Source organism: Martes martes, assembly GCF_963455335.1.
Source record: "Martes martes genome assembly, chromosome: 8".
NCBI lineage: Eukaryota > Metazoa > Chordata > Mammalia > Carnivora > Mustelidae > Martes > Martes martes.
This window is the reverse complement of record NC_137895.1, coordinates 34,403,377-34,410,544: the sequence shown is the minus strand read 5'-3', so window position 1 is coordinate 34,410,544 and position 7,168 is coordinate 34,403,377.

The window sequence follows — 7,168 nt, the reverse complement described above, 5'->3', positions numbered from 1 at the left end:
ATCCTTACTGTCACTTTCTCCTCAGCTGAATTGTAATGGGATAGAATAGAGAATAGTTTTACAATGAATATTTTGTACAAAACCTTTGCTAAGCCTCCTTGTTCTATAGCCAGTTTTGTCTATGGATGGCATAGTGATTTTTTTTTAAGATTTTATTTATTTATTTATTTATTTATTTATTTGAGAGAGAGAGAGAAGGGGAGAGAGAGAGCACAAGCAGGGGGAGGGGTGGAGGAAGAGAAAGAAGCAGACTTCCAGCTGAGCAGGGAGCCTGACTTGATCCCAGGACCCTGGAATCATGACCTAAGCCAAAGACAGATGTTTAACCACTTAACTGACTGAGCCACCCACGTGCCCCAGCATAGTGATGATTTTATTACCACAGATGAATATGCCCTATGGTGTATTGAACCTACTAATTCAAAAATTAAAAGGAGGGGATGACTGGGTGGCTCAGCAGGTTAAGCAACTGCCTTCTGCTCAGGTCATGATCCCAGGGCCTTACGACTGAGTCCTGCATAGGGCTCTTTGCTGAGAGGAGAGCCTGTTTCTCCCTCCCTCTGCCTGCCATTCCTGCTGCTTGCACTCTCTCTTTCTCTAACAAATAAATAAATAAAATCTTAAAAAAAAAAAAAAAACAACTAAAAGGAGAAAAGATGTAAAAGTATAAACTAGAACTCATACATTCAGGTGCATATGTTATCCAAAAGCATATACCTGAAGAGATCAAAAGGTCAGTGGTCTTGTTAATCAAGTCCTTATTGATATTCATTGTAAATGAACCTATATTTTCAGTTAAAAATCAATACTGATAGAAGGAGCTGCTTCTTTAAATGACAATTTTCTGTTACATAATTCTAATTAATACCTAGTTTTCTCAAATTAAAATGCTCCAATTTTATTGACGAACTATAATAATGAATGTTTTCCTGTACTTTCTTTAAAAAATCAAAATTAAGCTACAATTCCACTAGAAAGTATAATTTTAAAGTTGTATCTTCATTTTAAAAAACTCCACATTGTTATAAAACTGAAAAGAATGCTGCTATGCTCAAAAAAAATAATGTATAAAATGTTACAAAACTAAAAGAAAATAAATTTTTAGGAATCTTTTTTTAAATATCTTTTTTTAAATATCTTTTAAATTTTTAGGAATCTTTTTTTTTAAATATCTTTTAAATAGCTGCTAGATATTGATACCTATCTTCATGAAGAAAAGAGCTGATTATAGAGGAGAATCCCATACACCTAACTTGACATCAAACAAAAGGATCAGAAATGGAAGGCACATAGAAGAATCACAAGCGAGATTGACTAAGTAATCAAAGATCAAGACTCTTGCCATTTAAAACAATTATTTTCAGGGGTGCCTGGGTGGCTCAGTGGGTTAAAGCCTCTACCTTCAGCTCAGGTCAAGATCCCAGGGTCCTGGGATCAAGCCCCACATCAGGCTCTCTGCTCAGCAGGGAGCCTGCTTCCTCCTCTCTCTCTCTGACTGCTTCTCTGCCTACTTGTGATCTCTGTCTGTCAAATAAATAAATAAAATCTTTAAATTAAAAAAAAAAAACAGTGGTTTTCAGTCTAAGAAAAAGGGAAACTGCAGAGAGCAGGAAATATAATCTTAAATTCACTCATTGGCTGAATTAGATTAAGAAGGTAGCATTTACACAATTGAACATTTTCCGATTTCACTCTATATCAGTGGTGAAAATCTTGACACCTCTCTCTGAAGAGTATTCTAACTCATTATAAATTATTGGTCGAACAGGTGTAAGTTGCCTGTCAGAGCATCTTAAGCAGTGCTTCCATCTTGGCTTAGATATCTGTAAAGGGAATAAATCTTTCAAGTTTGTACCAGTCTAACTCTTGCGCTATTCTGTCTGGGAGAAAAGGAATACCTTGTAAAGTGAGTAAACAAAATACATCTAGAAGATGGGACAATCCCAAATCTCTAGGCCAAAAACAAATTTTATTTTTCTATCTAGTTGATAGGCATATAATTTATACAAAATTCAATATAGAATTTTCAGAAGTATTTTACTTTTCAGAAGTATTCAACTGAATGAAGAGCCAATGGGCAGTCGGAGAGGAAGCAGAGATGAAACAAGGTATTATTTATTGAAATTGTTCTCCATTTGAATTGATTGGAGAGAGATCAGATATTGTTTCATACAGAGAATAATGTGCATGACAAGGAAACTGTAAGTTTTAGCATATAGTAATAGAAATAGCCCTGAAATGAATGGATATTTTAATATCATTTTGACAAAATTTTCTGAATTTATTAGATATTAAACACTGTATTCAGAACCACAACAACTAAAAACAGGATAATTCATGGAAACTATTCATAGAAAAATTTTAGTAGTACATATATAAAACAATGTGCAGTTTCTATGATGCACTAGAAAACCTGCTCTAGGGCATTCACAAAAATTCATTTGGGCAACCATTTCTTTCTCCACAGTGCCTAGTATGTTTCTGTTTCCTGGAATGTTTCCTGGAAACATAATATGTTTCCTGGAAAATTCAATAAATAATTGTCTAATGAATGTGTAAATGAGTTGTGAAATATCAGAACAGAGAGTAATTAATTCTGCATGGGGAAGCCTGGAAAGGTTTCAAAAAGAAGCTAACATTTGAATTGGGTCTTGAAAGATAAATGAAATATTAACAAGCAGTTAGAAACAGCAGAGCGTCCAAGCCAGAAGCAACAACATGCAGAATAGGTACAGTTTCCTGTTATATTCAGAAATAGTATTTAGTCTGGTTTCCTTGAGCTGTAAGTTGTAAATAGAATTTAAGAGGTCCATGGTTGAAAATGGCGTGAAAATGTAATTTTCTATGTTTTCTATGTAATTTTGCTGTGTTGAAACTAGAGCAAAGTATAGAAATAGAGAAAGGAGTTATGTGTGATTATAATAATCATGGTAGGACATGATGGTGGCTTGATCTCATTTTATATGATTTACAGAGGTAGAGTCAGTGGGATTTGTTGAAAAATTGAACATGAAGAATGAGAAAATTGGAACATCAAGAGATGCATTTGATACAGTACATCAAATATGATCTAAGCAAATGGAAAGATAGAGTTGCCAAACACTCAGGAATGAGCATCTTTGTGAGGGAAAGAGCAGAAGTTCAGTATCATATACATTAACGTTGGGTTTACCTAGTAGTATATTCAAGCAAACAATGTTAAATAGGCAGTTGGAATATTTAAATATGGAGCTTAGGAGCGTGGACAAAGCTGTAAATGTGAATTTGAAGCAATCAGTCTTTGGGAAGCATTTAAATATACATCCTGGGTAAGGTCAAAACAGATTGTAGATAAAAAAGAAAAGTACAAGGATTGAACCAAATGGTATTGCAGTATTTAGAATCTGGGAAATGAGGGAGAAAACTCCAAAGAAGAAATAACTAGTAAAGTAGGAGCATCAAGTGAGATTGATATTCTGTATTCAAATGATAGAAGAATTCCAAGTAGTTGTATAGTTAGCAATGGCAGAGGCTGCTTAGTGGTCAAACAAGACGTGAGATAAGAGTTGACCCTTGGTTTTCCACAATGTAGAGATCACTTGTCACCTTGGTCAGAGTGGTTTCAGTGGAATGATGGTGACCAAAAAAAATATATTGAAGTGGGTAATATGAATGGGAGAAGATCAAATCGTGCCATTGAAACTCTCTAGAGAAGTTTAGAGAATTGTGATGTTAGATAAAGGGAGTGTGGGGTTAAGGAAGAAGTATTTTAAGAAGAGAGCTAATATAATACATTTGTGTTCTGATGGAAGAGCTAGCAGAGAGGGAAAATTGATGACACCAAAGAGAAAGTGAAGAAAATCAGAAGTGATACCCTCAAGGAGATGACAGGAGATAAGATGGACAAGTGGAGGAGTCAGCCTGAGTGCAAGAATGGTTCATCCATTGTAAATAAAGGGAAGGTAAAATATGTAGGTGCAGACTCAGGTAGAATGATCTATTCAATGATAGGAATTTTAGAAATTCTCTTCTAATTGCATCTATTTATCTCAGTTATTGAGAAGCAAAATTATCAGCTGAGAGTGTGGAGAGGAAAGAGTTGTGGAATAGTCATGAAAAAAGTAAGAGTAAATTGACTAGAGAAATATGATAAAATTGCCGGGGAGTGCTAAGGGCCCACTGGAGATTCTTGGTCATGAATTTAAAGTGAGATCAGCCAGCGTGGTTTTCTATTTTTCTGTAGCTATTGTGAGCTGCTGTCATGGAGTTGAGTAGGTGGCAAAATGAATTAAAGAAATATTGCAGTTGTTATAACAGTTGCTGAGGTTGCTACAGTATTCAAGTAGCCAAATATAAATGAAAGAACTTTGAAAGCTATAAAGTACCATGGAGGTGTACTTTATCATTGGGGTCCAATACTGTAAGTTCCCATGTAGTCTGAGTTTTGTTTTATGAATGAAAGTCAGACTGCCAATTATTGGTGCCAGTCCTTAAAGTAGCTCAAAGATGCCTAGTAGCCTCACAAGTCTTGAAGCCTGTACCTGACAGGTCATAAAGTAAATTAAATTTCACTTTGCAGCATAAAAAGAATTAAAAGGACCTGACCAAGAACATACATATATAACTGAGCCAAGGACTGTAGCATTTTCTTTTTTCAGGATGCTTGCAAACTCCCTTGAAGCCAGTATTATTGTGAGATTCTAATAGACAAATTTTGCTTTAGGATTTAAAACATCCATGCTTTCTCTTATATGTCACATTAATAAGTTTCCTTCCATGAAAAAAAGGATGCTTTTGCCAGTTATTTCCCTGAAGATTCCTCTGTGAAACAAGTGTTCCACTCCAAGAAATTCTTTTCATATTGCAAGATTAGATCAATTTCATTCATTACCATCACCCTTGGCAATCCCTGTAGGACGTTTTCGGAATAATTGAGTAATTCAACAAATTCAACAATGGCTTCAGCTTTCCCATAACTGAAGAATGGTTCTTTAGAATCTCCATTTTCCATTCAAAGTTTTGGAAAAGGAATTGCAATTTTAAAGGCAAGAAAGAATATACATTAGACCAAATGGATTTTCAATATTTGACTTGAAAATAAGGTCTTTCCAAGCAAGGTAACATTTTCTCATTCCTTTTCAATCAATTTACTTTTAAATTTCCTACACTGCCTCTTAGTTTCATATATAACTTTATATTTAGACACACATTCTTTCTCAGATAATTATTTTCATTTATTTTATGATGACATTAAAATTGATATTTAGTTGCTAAAATATTTTTATATTTGATTATTTACTATTGGATTGATAAAAATATCAATATGATGAAACTGGTCATGATCAAGAAAAGTCTTAAAATTGCTTTAACTAAAATGCACCATTATTTACCAATGTAACTATTGTATAGTTCACTCAAACATAAATTCCTAAGATCCTTACAGCAGGAACAGAATAATTCGTCAAACATGTCATGATTCCAAACTTAGCATTGTAAGTTACAATAAATACCTAAGAAAATAATTTGTTTTAGCACAAATTTCAATAATTACGGATGTAATTCTGATTATTTAAGTATGTATAATTAGAGTTTTGATGGAAATATTGTATTGTAATTTTATAATCCACCAGGGAAAAATATGATAAAACTGCATTCAAATGGAAAAAAAATAAATGGAAATAAGGATTTTTCTTCTTAACATATTAAATATATTTGATATAAAAAATCTTAGGGGCACCTGGTTGGTGCAGTCAGTTGAGTGCTGACTCTTGGTTTCAACTCAGGTCCTGATCTCAAGGTCATGGGATGGAGACATTTCAGCCTCTGGGCTCATGATGGAATCTGCTTGAGATTCTCTCTCCCTCTCTCTCTACCCCTTCCACTCATGTGCTCTCTCTCTCTCTCTCAAATAAATGAACAGACCTTTGAAAAATATCTTAAATTGTTAAGCAGTAAGAGCATGGCATCATAATAGTGTATTGAAAATGCTACAAGGAGTTACAAACCTAGAAAGAGCTCATATAGTTCTTCCCCCTTTATATGGAAATGACAGAATTCTAGTCCAGAAAAGTTTCCTACCTAAGTTACAAAACTCTACCAAGTCCTTCAAATCTACTCTCTCCATATTTAATAAGTAATCACACATTTTAAAAATTAAAACAATAGAAAATATAGGCATACTGAGGGTTGAGGCAAGATGACAGGTACAAATCTTCTGAGAATGGAAGAGAATTATAGGTTATATATTGGACAATACTCACATTGGCAAAAGTATCTTTCCTAAGTATCATGGAGGCAGGGAAGGGGAATAAGGACATTCTCTGATGGGGGGAGGGGGGTGGTGGGGGAAGACCTGTTGCTTAGCAAACCTACACTTAAAAAAATGGCTAAAGGGGATTCTCCAACTGGAAAGGAAACAAGAGCAAGGAAAGACCTGGAACATCAAACAGGGAAGAAAGGCATTGGAATTTTTAAAAAGTAAAAAGAAAAAATACTTCTCATGAGTCTCTTAAATTATATTTGATGATTGAAACAGTTACTATATCAACTCATGCGGTGCTAAAGATATGCAGAAGAAATGCTTAAGACAAGTATATCCCCAAGATGGGGAGGGTAATGGGACCTAAATGGAAATAAGTTTTCTACATTTCACTTCAAGGCCATATAAAACATCAGTATCAGTCAACTCTGAAGTTATGTACGTAACCATTATAGAAAGCACTAAGAAAACTTTGCAAAGTGAGATATTTGAACACACTACAAATAAAAGAAAATCTGAGAAGGTAAGAAAATATCTGAGGATGCTGTTATGAATATCATAAAAAATATACACCCCTAGAAAACATGGTTAATATAGATCTTCCTGATAGACATTGTGAAGAAGACATTTCTGTGTCCTGGGTAAAATATATCCCTTTGAAACAAGCTAGACATATTACACTGCTCACTCCAAATGGAATTTGCTGGTTTTGTAGCCATAAAATATTTCTCAGATTATTATGCATGAGATTTGTTTTGACACCTTATAAGTAATTTCAGGACCCACAAGAGTTCATGAGAAATGGCAGAAAAAAATGCTTAAAAATGCTAGTTAGAGTATAGATTGGCCCCCAAACCTTATTTTCTCTACACTAGAGGTGAGGAAGTAATTTTATGAGTTAATGAATATGTTCTTGTGAGGAGTAAATGA